Source organism: Apis mellifera, linkage group LG4, assembly GCF_003254395.2.
Source record: "Apis mellifera strain DH4 linkage group LG4, Amel_HAv3.1, whole genome shotgun sequence".
Lineage (NCBI taxonomy): Eukaryota > Metazoa > Arthropoda > Insecta > Hymenoptera > Apidae > Apis > Apis mellifera.
This window is the reverse complement of record NC_037641.1, coordinates 3,547,605-3,560,186: the sequence shown is the minus strand read 5'-3', so window position 1 is coordinate 3,560,186 and position 12,582 is coordinate 3,547,605. Positions and strand designations below refer to the sequence as shown.

At 33.7% G+C, this 12,582-nt stretch overlaps 1 protein-coding gene across 1 annotated transcript in view; it reads left to right on the top strand.

Moving 5' to 3' along the window:
• LOC409774 (proteoglycan Cow) overlaps positions 1–12,582 on the top strand; it is a 168,861-nt gene that overhangs the window by 107,385 nt on the left and 48,894 nt on the right. The window lies entirely within an intron of this gene.

Below are 12,582 nucleotides of genomic sequence, written 5' to 3'. Positions count from 1 at the left end.
GGATCAATGTTGTCCAATGATACACGTTCAAAACATTTCAGATCAGATCTTTATTGATTATCATCGTGTAACAATTTTTAAATCACAATGGAAAAATTTGCAAAAATTTTAATATATTTTTTAATACTCAATTGTTATTTATTGACGAACAATAAAAAAAAACGAGTGAGATATTCAAAAAACTTCATCTCTCTTCATCTCTAACAACACCGTTGCATATCGATCGAGAAGAAACTTCAAAACTTTCACGCTGTTGCATATATATTTTTTGCACTGCATATTCCAATGAGGACACACCCCTCATTCGAATCAAAAATTTCTCCACTACGAATCGATAAATCAGAATCCCTCCTTCCACAAGGGGGTTTTTCCCGTTAAAGTTCGTCCGTTAAATTGAATCCTCTCGCGAGGCGAGAGAGCGAGGAATCGCGGCTATGCTCGCCGCAATTACTCTGCCCTCCCCTCAACCCCTTCCTCCGCGTTCACCGGAAATAACCACGGATCCGCTGATTCGAGGCTGGTCATAATAATAGCCCCATCGGTTGCCTCTTTGTTGCGTTCTTCTTGCGTTCTGCGGCCGAGGGGTTGAGTGTTGGGACGAAGGGGTTGGAACGAATGTCACGCGTCCATCATCGAGGGGAGTTGAACGACTCGGCGACGATTATCGCGAGCACGGAGAGAATAATCGATGGAGTTGTTGGGAAGAGGGAGTTGAGGGAGGGGTTCGATTTGTGCGGATTTTTTTTATTATTCTTTCGAGGGCGGTTAATAGTCGGGAGTTGGCCGCTTTTCGCGATGGTTTTCGAAAGGGGTTGGGATTGAATTTTTTTTTTTTGCAATTGCGGTCGATTGGGCGGAAAAGGGGGAAAGGATTTGGTGAATGGCGTGCGTGGTTTTTAATTCTTAAGTTGTACGGATTTAATTTTCCAGAGTGGTGCGAGGGGAGGGATGTATCTTGTTATTTTTACGCATTTTTATATTTTTAATTGGTCTGTTTCTAATGAAATAAAATTGATTTTCGTGTGATTATTCAAATATTTTTTTAAAATATTAGATAGATATTTTAAGTGATTTATTTAAAGCTACGTGAATATAGTTTACACAATTTATAATTAGTTTATTTTATGATAATAAAGGAAAGAATTTTATTTCTTGGATCTTTTTTTTCTTTGAATTTTGAAAGTCACTTACTTGTAAAACTTTTTCGAAATCTATAAACTTTGGATCATATTTATTAATATATGTCCATTTGCTGAAAAATAAATTACTTTTTTATTTGCCTGTAAAGCTTCGTGAATTATTTGCAAACTTTATAAAGTGGATTGAAAGAACAGATTAGAGGAAAATTAAAGTTTCGAAAAAGAGAGAATGATGGAAAAAGAAATATTGGAATTAAAAGTATAATCTAATAGAATTATATAGAAATATAATTTATCGATTATAATAATTTCAATATTAAATTTTATTTATGAGAATATTTAATAAATTGATATCTAGATGTTTTAAATAATAAATTATAGCTTATTTAATAAAAGAAAAAAAAGAGCTCGTTCTACTTAAAATTATGTTACATATTATGTTCGAAATGATGAACATAATATTCAATTACAATCTAAAATTTTAAACGTGAAATATTTTAACGTAACATATTTTAAATATAAATTTTTTCGTTATTATTATAATATATTTTTATAAAATACGTTTTATCATAAAAAATATATATTTCATCTCCGTAATTACAGAATTTATTTTAACGCGCTCTTTTTTAATTGTGTATATATAATCATACCAAAAAATACGTGTAATCCAACATCACGATTTCTGTTCCTTCCTAATTCCTTCACCCCTCGTATTTTTTAACATAAACGTGTGACACAAGCTTGTCACTTGTTTTAAATAAATTTTTATCCAATTTTAGTCGTAAAAATCCGTGATACGATTTTTCTTACAATCAACAATGTATTATTTACGTACAATAATGCACAATGGATATTTCGCAAGGAAAAGGGTTACTTTTGACATAAGTCTCTTCAATCGAGACACAAAAGGAAACGCAGAAGGAAGCATTCTCGCTGAAATTCTCTTGTCTTCTTATTCCAAATAACAAAGAAACACGCTAACTAATTGTAAATATAATCCAAGGAACGACGAAAACTTGAATGTTGTTGAAACTCATCTTATTTCGTAATTTAAAACCTAGCTTTGTCTCCATTTAGAATTAAATATCTTGTACTAATCCTAATTCCTTCGAATATAAATACGCTCACTAACGAAGAATTATCGAATCGAATCGTAATAATAATGTAATCACGATTACAAAATGTATACGGAATTTATACAAGTGAAGAAACAATTTGAAATTTTTGAACCACTTTCACCACACAGTTGTTTATCTCGTTGCTGGCGCGTTTTAACGACGGCATAAATCGCCGATTCGAAAATGCGCGCCACCCATCGGCATGCGTACAACTTGTTACTTTGATTCCAATAACCGTGTTGGCCGCTCGTAAATCCTGTCGGCGTAACGATACGAGCAATTACCACGATATCTGCATAATTTAATCGTGTATCGAAACCGGAATAACAGCGTGATCCTTCCCTCGTGCGCACGATTCCGCTTCCTTATCTTCTTCGCTTATCTTTCGTGCCTCGAGCCAATCCAATCTTTCTGCACCTGTGTGCACATGTGTATTAAAGTATGCGTGTTACGGGTGTTTGGACAAACGATTTTTCGATATATATTTTTCTTTTTTTTTTTTTTCGACGATGACAGATTTCGTTTCTTGGAGAGGATATCGATATGATGAATTTTCTTCTTATTTGGAGAAAGAGTCTTTGGAAAAAATTGTTATGAGAATTCGAAGAAGATTTGATGTAATAAGTTTTTGCAACAGTTGAATTTGATCTTTTTTCATGAAGAAAGATATCTGAATGGAACAGGCTTAGAAGAGTTGAAAAATAAGATACAATAATACAATGTGTATCTTAGTTTTGAGAATTGAGAGATCTTGATAAAAAGAACAGGCGTATGCTATATTCTTAAGTTTGAAGAGGATGCAATTGCATTTGTTTTTTATGGAACGGATAAAGGAAATAATGATACAGAAATTTTTCGAGAATTATTCATTAATTCTCCCCCTTTTAGTATTTTTAAGATTGAAATTTTTTAAAAGTTGTTATTAATATTACAGTAATATATACTTTTATAAATCACAGGGATAATATAGTTTTCTCAAAAAGTTTTCCTCGATTATCGATTTTTTTTATTTTTTCTTTTAAATATTCTAAATAACCTGTCCAAAAATAAAGTATTCTTTATTATGTTCCTCGGTTCCTAACATAAAACTTCCATAAATTTTAAAAATGTAGCAATTTTCTCTACGACTCACTCACCTGGCCAACGATTTCTTCCCTCCTTTGAACAACCTATAAGCTTCTCCCAGAAATTCTTTGGATGTAATTTAAGACAGTATCTCTCGTTTCGTTTTATCACATTCATCGTTCCGCATGAAAATTTCATAAATTGCAGAATATTACAATTTCCTGTCCCACTTGCCCAACCATGTATTTACATTACTATATAAATTCTTTAAATATATCCCCTCCGAATGCAAATTAAAATATTTTTACAATAAAAGCGCGTATACGAGATTTTCATTCTCGAATTGCGAAGAGTAATGCAATATCAATTATCGCGACCTCTCCTTTTTTTTTCCAACTCCATTCCCTTAAATTTCTTCGAAATTCTTTAAATATCCGTAGTAAAATACTTTTTTCATTCTTTAAAAAAATAAATAAAAATTCCACAAATCGCAAAGATATCGCGATTTAATTCGTAAACATTTATTAACAATTTCTTTCCATCTTCAAAAATTTTCCACAAATTCTTCGAATAACGACAAAGGAAATTATCTCTCTTATATACTTCCTTATATTTCCATTTCTCATTTTAAAATGGGAGGAGGGGGGGAAATTTTTCCCATAATAAACATTCAACACAGCCAATTTTCTTTCTCTTCCCTCTTTTCGATACAAATATTTCGATACTTCATCACATTTATCGCGTAAAAGATCCATAAAAAGTCGTAATATTCCCCGTGACTTTCCATCCCTTTCTTCGAATTCTCCTGTTCTTCGGATTAAAACGGTATCCCTCGCAATATTCGTGCACCGGGGGCACACAACCGGCTATAAATCGTCCCCTCCCTAAATCATTACGCATTCCTAGAATTACCAAGGAGTCGTGGCGGACCAACCGTTATAAATTACCATTACCATAGTCACATTGTTCCATCTTGAACCGTGATTAACTTTATCGTGCAACACGATGCGGCAATTATTTATGTCTCAATTATTGACCGATCGCTTACAGTCGGTAGGAAAAATCCTCGAGGGATGGGGACACTTTTTTTCGTAAGAATTCCGTTCCCTATTAAATTTTTATGAATATATTATCTCGAAAGGAATAACGTTTTTCTTAAGTTTAAGTTTAAGATACGTAAAGTTGAATCGAATTTGAAAATTTGTTAAGAGTGAAATTGGATAATTCTTGGATAGGAATGAATTATTGAATGAAAATTTCTTGTTTTTAAGAAATTATGTATAATCGATGAATTCTTAAACTCGATCTTCTTGAAAATTAGTTTTTCAATGAATTTTATACTATATTTTTCAATTCGTTTCAACATGTAGAATGATGTATTGTCGATCATTCACTCGTATCCAATCATCGGAATTAATCAATTTCGCTTGTATTTTTCATTTATTCGAAAACGAAATCCTAAATGAACAATTTTATTTCCTTTTTTTTTTTTTTAAATTCATTTTCGTATCTAAAATTGTTATCTGCCGCTTGCGCCATTTTACATACCAATTCTTCACACCGTCCTATGAATCAATTTTTTATTTTTTATCAGCGAAATATTGCTTCCAGATATTGAAATCATCGCTTAAAGTTTTTCGTATATATAATTTTGGAGCAAAACTTTAAAAATCCATGAGATGCTTCATTATCCGTGAAAGATAGATCATCTGAAAAAAAAAGAGATTAGACGAATTCTCTTTTAAAGTAACGTCTAAAGATTTCTATAACTGACTGTACGTAAGATCCAACACGGTTGCAACACTCTAACGACGACCACGTGGAATATAACGGATCTCTTGTATTACAGATGTAATTGAACGTGGCTAGGAGATAATCACGTGGTCTTATTGTCGGATCTTGCGACGTAGATCTTGCCAACAGTTGATTATTACGCGGTAATAAGCAAGTATGGGATGAAATGGGCGATTACCTGTCTTTTCTCCCTCCACGAAATATCAATTTTTACAGCATTGGAGTCGTGGATGAAGTATACATAATCGATTAATCCTTTCGCTATCAGGGAATAAGATATATTGCTATGTCGTAAATGTGATTCAACGCTCTCTACTTTCTTCTTTTTTTCTCCTTGCCTCAATTTGTTGTTATATTAATATTCCATTAATTGGGGTAAGGGGAGCTGAAACTTAGAGAAAATTTTTGTGTCATTTTGGTGTAAACTTAATATGACCGCGTTCACAATGTTACAAACGACGAATGATCGCCGCCAGTGTGGACATTTCATTCGACAAACTTTGAGCGGATTATAGAGAATTCATTTGCCAAATATTCGCCAGAGTGGGGGACATCAAAGGGACATTTGTTCGCGCAAGTTCAGAGCGTATTTGTATACGTTTTAACGTTGTGTTTACATTTTGACGTGTAGATATGATGATACTGTTTGCAAACAGTTGATGTAGCAATATAAGATTCGACGTTGTAAAGCGAAATAAGATCTAAAAGTGAAATCGAGAAAAGAAATAATTCTCAGAAAACAGTTATAAATAATATAAAAATTACGTCTTGCTTGATCTTAACGTGATTTTAATATCGTTATTACAGCAACATGCACGAGGAAATTAGATATCGTATCCAATGATTTGTATAATGTGATTTTAATATCCGAAAGTTTCTTCTCAATATTAACTGTTAGGGGAAATTTTTATCCTCAAATAATTATTCTTGTTTGATAAATTATTAAACGAAAGGAAAATTTCTTTTTTTAATTAGAATGCAAGGAACAAAATAAGATTCAGATTTCATTTGGATTTTCAGATTGAGTCTCAAGGCCACTTTCCTTATTCCAACTTTTACAATTCCCAAGATTTCATTTTGTAAAAAGAAGAAGAATATCTACTAAAATTTTCTAAATACAAAGAAACTCAACTACATTTATATCAACAATACAATTAACAAATATATCTTCTTCTTGCACAAACAAAAATCTCTAACAAATCCATGTCTACATCCTTACATCACAGAATTTCTACTCGTCATCGCTACAAATAAATCCCTTTTAAACGATACAAACGCGTTACACGTTTAAAATCCTTTATTCCAATCCCTTCCCCCATTAAACCCAATTTCCAACAGAATTTCTCCAACTCATCCGAGGGACATTTCCTCGAAATCTTTCGCGTCATCCTCGACTGCAATCATCTCCCCTCCTCCGTGGCAGATCGATCCCCCTCGTCCAATGATTTCTTGAACGAAGACCACGGCTCTGTTATCGCCCATGGCTTATCCCTTCCTCCATCTTGCATCCATTAAGCGTCGTCGATCAATCGACGAAATGCATGATCGATCGCCTCGTGTATCCCCCGTTTCTAATTCACGCAGAAGTCTGCCCCCATTTTGGCCGCATTGTGCCCCCCGTAATTGTCATTCGCTGTAATATACGCTGTAATCGATATCGTAATACGGTTTCGTAATAGAGGGAAAGAGAGAGAGAGAGGGAAGAGAGGTGTCGGTGGTGGGTGACCATGCACGTTAAGATAGACGGATAATTTATGGGGTTAATAGGTTCTTGAAGCTATTACGCCGTCGAGGTTCGGTCGTGAACGTGGCCTGGTCGTTAATTTTTTAACGCGACTGACCTTGTGACGTTAACGAGGCTTCCGCCAATCGTCAGAGGGTTAAATTGTTTTCACGGGAATTCCCGCGTGAATTTTGATGATGGATCCATTGCGTTATCCATTGGAATATTAGATTTAATACGAGTTTACTGGAACAGATATGATACGAGATGTTAATAATAAAAAGAACAAGACGAATAAAATAGAAAAATTTCATTTTATACGGTTTGTTGTACGCGTTTTATCGAGATAAATACGAAGAATAAGAACAAAAATAATATTATTCTCGAACTGTTTTTAAAACGCTTGTAATAAAAGAAAGAAATACTCGATTCGAAAATATTTACACGTATATTATGTATCAATGTTCTGGAAGGCGTAAAATTTAAATTTCAAATTTCGAATTTATTTATTCCATCCGTCGAACGCAAATATCAAAAATTCCTGCAGCCGCACAATATATTTCCCCCGGATAAGAGACAGTTATGATATTTCAGAGGGAGCAAACAAGATACCGAACAACTCGTAAAAACGTGAGATACCATATCTATAAAAAAAAAAAAAAAAGTCATACTCAAACGCATAATACATTTTCCACTCTGGAGAAAAGGCAGCGAGCCGTGATCAAACGAAAGGCTTTATCCAGCTCCGCTTCGCAAAAAAGTCGTAAAAGTAATAGTAGATGGCTCGAGAGAAAGAAAGGTAAGAGAGATCTCCTCCTTGATGCAAATATTACGATACGGTGTCACGGTGTCGCACGATGGTGGATAGAAGGAACGGAAGAGCGGAATTATAATTGCGATCGCGTTAACTCGCTTGGAACGATTCCATCCGCCTGATTTTTGTTCCGGAAATTGTTCGGCCTCTCTCCATCGTCCACCGAAACTTGAGAAACTTCCAACATCATCCGCGATAACTTCGGGTAGGCCCCCATTAGCATATTAGCACCGGTGTAATTACTCTCTTCGATATGAAGAAAAAACTGTTGATTCTCCGGTTTGGATTTCTGTTAACAATTGAAATTTTTCGTTTCATTTTATCTCCTTTGTGTGCTGAATTTTTTTCTTGTTTATTGAAAGATATTGATGGATACGAAATATAATATGAAAATGCATAAATTTATATAATTACAAAATTATATTAATTTGACGTTTATACAAACAATTTATTTGTTTGTTCAAATAGTTAATTTATTTTCAATTATTCGCATCTCTAATTAAACTCTAATCATCGATATAATGTTACGTATCCTTTTTATTAATTTGAACGAATTCGATGATTTGTATTAATACTTTTGCAACCAACGTATGTGTAATTAATGAAAAAGTTACGTTTCGATATCCCTTTTATAATAATTCGAAATGGATAACACGTAACGCTAATTATATGTAAATCCGTTTCATCGAATTCATTCTCTATCCCCTGTCTTGAACTTAGTTAAATCAATGTAAATTAAGAAGCTATAACAACAGAATACATCTGCCTTTTCAATCAATCGTATATGAATTTTAAAAAGCTATAAATGCAAATAGCGACGCGAGGATTTATAAAATTCTCCATGTTCGAATAAAATTTCCATATTCTAATAAATAAATAAATAAAAAGGGAAAGGGGGAAATATACACGAAGATATTTATAACGAAACCGAATCAAATTCCCACGTTGCGGGATGCTTTCTCTTTTCTTTTTCCTCGCCGATCAAATCCGGTGAATCTTCTATTGCAAAATAGTCCGTGACGCCTGTCAGAGAGCAAACGTTCGGTAAGAATCGTTGAACCGACTCGGATCCAATTCGCTCGAAGCCCCTCGCAGAAACTGTCTGCTCGCATCATTGTCTTCCACCATCTTCGAAAGGGGACACGCAAAGTTCTGGATTACCGCTCTCTTGTCCATTCCCCTGAAAATATATCACGAATAATCGAAGGATCTTCTTCCCTTGTGTTTTTCATTCTCTATTAAGAAATTTACCTTAGATTGATCTGAGAAATTTAAAATTAATGGAAGCAACAGATTGGGAGATCCTTGCATAAAATATAATTTTTCGTCTTTGATAGAAAAATGAAAAAACTCTTAACTTTACAAAATATTAAATTTCTATAATTTATTATTGATACAAAATTACTAATCAAAAATCTAAAAATGAAAAAACATTACTCTTAGCTTAACAAAATACTAAATTTCTATAATTTATTATTAATACAAAATTACTAATCAAAAATCTAAAAATGAAAAAACGTTAGCTTAACAAAATATTAAATTTCTATAATTTATTATTAATACAAAATTACTAATCAAAAATCTAAAAATGAAAAAACGTTACTCTTAAAAATTAGCTTTACAAAATTACTAATCAAAAGTCTAAATTAATATTGACACATTGTATCTGTCACTTTCATTTCTCAAATAAATACCTCGGATAAATTTTCGAACAATCTTCTATCTTTCAATTCGTATTTCTCTTATCCCATTTTCCTCCCCTTAATTCGTTCAGGTTCGAAACGCATAAAGCGGCATATTTAAGACACGCTCTACGGATTCCAATCTTTCCATCCCTTGCACAACAATATCCTCCCCCTCCGAAAAAGTGTATCGCAAACAAACGATAAGGCCGTGCAACCTCGATTTTGGATCCATTACGCGTCTAATTAAAAGTTTACCCTGCAACGTTCGAGCCTTTGCCGTGTAATATCCGTTGGAGGGGGAGGTGGGGCGGAATTAAAGTCGAACAGGCGCGAATTAAGGAGGCCTCGATTTCTCTCCGCGTAGGCGGAGAACATCGTTTGCATCGATGAGGAAAAAAAGAGAGAGAGGAAAAGGTGGTCAAAGGGAGCTTTGGATCGAATCTTCCTTTTCGACGAACCTTTTCGCAAATGAGAAAAAGAAAGAGAAAGGTGCGCGTCTCGAGGAACGATATAATTGCAGGAAATGGAGATTGAAATATCGGTTTTTTTTTCGACGATTTCGATTCACGTTTCAGTAACGTGACAAATTTTTGCGTGCGAATCGTAATTCTTTTTAAAACGAGATATCTAAGTTCTTTGATACCTTTTTTGAAAAACGTGCGAATTCCACGATGATTTAAAGAATTAATAATTAAAACTACGATTTGTATTATTTTAATAAAAAATAAATTCGTTCTCTAAAGTTACTTCCAATCTTTTTACGAAGTGAAAATTGAAATTAAACGATTGTTGTTTCGTGGAATAATTTAAAAGATTCTATCAATGAAAATAAAAATTATGAAGTGTTGACTTTGAAACTATGTACTAAAAATGCTATACGCAAATGTCAAAAATATATACAAGGAAAATTCATTAAACGAAAAAAAATAAAAGCTTCTCTTCAAATTTGAAAAATAGGTCGATGGATTATTTGACAATATGGGGAAAAAGTAATTCTTCTATAAAAATAAAAAATGCACTTAAATCAAGGGGATCCTCCCTTGAAATGCCTGAATACCCGTGAATTCGTCGAGGTTACATCGAGAGTAGTAAAGTCTGCCAATAAAAGCGAGGAGAAGCAAAGTAAAATAGACTTGTATATAATCAGACAAAAAGCGTGTACGATCGCGCTAAATGTTATGCAGTGGAACGAGACCGTGCATAGTAGGGCAAGTGGAGCATGACGATTTCTCTTCACTTGCATCGGTGAAATTGTACAGGCGACAAATAAGATTAAACTATAAAACGAATAAATTTTATTATTACTCGTGTTTATATCATTTGCAATATATCTTATCAATATTGTAAACGAATTTTAATAATTTCGTAATGTTAAAAAAATATAAAAAAAATGATACGTAATATTGAATTGTGTATCTGACTGGGATTCGTTCTTCCGTAATACGTTTTTATTTACAATAATTAATTTATAATTATTTAAACAAAATCAATTTATTAAATAATATAATATTCTCCCGAGAAGCGCGGTGAAAACACGTCCGCTCCGCTCCGCGCTCGGAATACGACTCCGTTAAATCCAATATTATCGATATCAATGACAATCATTATTATCGTTTCTTGCCCCGCGATTTATGTCATTCCACGCCGTATATCTCGTAATAATAATATTACACACGCGAGTTACGATTTATAAATAGAATTGTTAAATATTTTTTATACACATTTTTTAAATATTTATTTACTTACTTGCATACTCTGCATAAAACGATATGTAAATAAATAATTGCAAATATCGAGTGAAATATGTTTTTTAAACCATCGAACGTATAAAAAGATTTCACGTTATTAAAAAAACTGCAATAAAAAAACGAAGTATAAGGCAAACTTTTCGATTATTAAAAATTAATCTTTTCAAATGAAATCAATCTCGCGGATGTATTACTTAATTATTAATAAAAATCTCGATCCCCCTTGTAAAATCATTTCAAAGACTTATTTTTTTTTAGAAAAAAGAGAGAGAGAGAGAGGAAAACGACGCGTATCGTTCTCAGTTTAACCAAGTTACAATTTCTTCTACTCTTCCTCCTTCTCTTCCTCTCCTGCTTCGTTCGTTTCATCGTTTCACGGGGACGACGCGTCGATCCAAAACGATCGAACGTGGAAACAGTTTGAGGGAGACTATTGGTAGACAGGGAGAAAGAGTGAGACGCGAGGACAAATCCTTATCGGTTTTACACGTCAAAAGGTAATCGCGATTTCGCGGGTGCGCGATGGTCGACGGGGTTAATGGAGAAGAGGAGGAGGGGATTCGATCCGACGCGGTATGCTCCCTGAAACGACCAATATCGCTTGTCGACTATTTCCACGCGGGTGCAATTGCGCCAAGCATTGAACCGTGCCCGCCGCGGCACACGCTCTACATCAAAGAAACGAATCATTTCGGCGAAAATCCCGGATTGCCTCCTTGCGTTCAATGACGGAATTAGTTTCAATCTCTATCTCTATCTCTTTCTCTCTAACGATCCTCTAACCCTCTCGCGACTTGGAAATCTATTTTCGACCTTTCAGAGGCTTTTCGACACGAGATCGCCTTTGAGAAATTGATTTTTCGTTGCTCGAAACTCGTTGCGTTTGAACGCGATTATATACTATGGGATTGTTAAGTTTGTTTTTTGAAAAATAATAGATTTTGTGCTTATCTGTTAAAGGTTTGATTTGTAAGAATGAAAATGTGTGTTAATTTTTGTTTAATTCTTCTTATCTCGTTGTACGAGAGGAAAGAAAAATCGCCGGGTTATTTGGATGTTACAGAAGGGAGAATTACAAAAGGCCAATACGATATAACAGAATGTAAATTCGTATCATTATAAAACGCATTTTCAATCAGTAATGTTTATGCATTTATGCAAAATTTGGAAAAAAAAAGCTACGGAATAATATGCAAAAGAGCATATTTAAAACGCGGATTATAATATTTGAATAATAAATCACTATTTAAGATCACCAGATTTCTTTTCTCGTATCCATGAAAATCTTATCTCGCATCCTTCGAAATAAAATTGTGTCAAAATTAAATTCTCGAGAAGAACGATTGATTTACTGTAACAAAAATTGTAAAAGGAAAAAAAAAGAGAAATAAGAGTAAAGCTTTTAAAAATTCCATCGGATTGGCGGAAAAACCGGGATATAAAGAATCTGGAAAATTTTAAAGAACGATATTCCGAAATGAATATCCCTCAAATTC